Raw genomic sequence first — 1,518 nt, forward strand, 5'->3', positions numbered from 1 at the left:
GCTTACTAACAACATCAATTTATTTCTCACAGTTCTGGAGGCTGTAAAGTCCAAGATCAAGGCACTAGCAGATTTCAGTGTCTGGTGATAGCCCACTTTCTAGATGTCTGTTTTTTTGCTGTAACCTGACATGATGGAATGGACAAAGAATCTCTCCAGGGTCTCGTATATAAAGGTGCTAATGCCATTTATGAGGACTCTGCCCTCATGACCTAATCTCCTCCCAAAAGTTCCACCTCAAAGTAACTCTCACATTGGAGATTAGGTTGCAATGTATAAATTTTGGGTTAAACACAAATATTCAGTCTACAGCAAATAAGAACAAAATAATAGCAATATACAGATTAAAAGGGAGGAACAGGAGATTTATAGCAGTTTTTGGTCCATAGCAATTCTGAAATTCAGCTAGGAACATGTCAAGCCCTCTGTTCCAAGGCCAGGGAATTTTCTTTAATTAGAAGATCAGCTTTGTAACCTGAGAGTGATTCCCTAGGTCATTGTTCTTTTCAACTCTTGGCTCCACCCTTTTCAATAAATGAAAATGAGAGTGGTTTATCTCACTATAACTTTCAAAGAGCCAGTAAAAATTGTGTCCTCCTGTGCCACCATCTTGAGCTCAGCTGTTCTTAGTTCTCTATGGATAATGCTTCTATCGGGGAATACAACTATAATACCATTAAACAAGAAGAAGAAAAACTATTGCCTGGCCATTTGGGGTTCCTCATACCATTAAAACTATAGGCAAAAGGGAAAGAATACTGAACAGACTGAGGTTACTGATTCTAACTATCAAAGAGATAATAGTTCGTAGTAACCCAGGAGTCAGGGAGGAGTATGTCTGGAATACAGGAACTCCTCTGGGGTACTTTTGGTACTCCTGTGTGTTGTGATAAAAGTTAATGGAAAACTACAACAACCCAATATAGACAGAACAGCAAATAGTACAAATCCTCCTGAATGAAGGTTTGAAGAAAGAACACAAGGAGTCACGATCACTTGAGGTGATTACTGAGAGCAAAAGGAATGAGAAATGAGTAATGGAAAAAGTTGTAAATACCAGGTATGATCATGTCACCATTTGCAGATCTGAGGACTGTGCAGTTTCTTCCTTGTTTTGGTATATTTATTAATATTTTATGTATAATAAGTAATTATTTTGCCCTTTTTCTTTTTCCCTATCATTACCCTACTATCTGATATAAAGTGTTTTTATAGTAGTTAACTTTATATCTCATTATTTAACATACTAGAGACTAAAGGGAGAGTGTGATTCAGCTAAGAGAAGAATGAGCACCACAAAAAGGAGAATAAAGTGACATAGAAGAATTTTGCATCTTATTTTGGGGCTAGACAACGTATTTTTAGTTATAAAAGGGATAGATGTTACTATGTAAAATTGGAATATGATTTTGCTATTACTTAATTTAAAAGTTCATTATTACAAAAAAAAAGAAAAGAAAAGAAAAAGAAGGTTGTATGCACTATTTCATAGTTTACATGTAGTCATGCCAAAAGGCA

This window comes from Lagenorhynchus albirostris, chromosome 4 (assembly GCF_949774975.1).
Source record: "Lagenorhynchus albirostris chromosome 4, mLagAlb1.1, whole genome shotgun sequence".
NCBI classification, from domain to species: Eukaryota; Metazoa; Chordata; class Mammalia; order Artiodactyla; family Delphinidae; genus Lagenorhynchus; species Lagenorhynchus albirostris.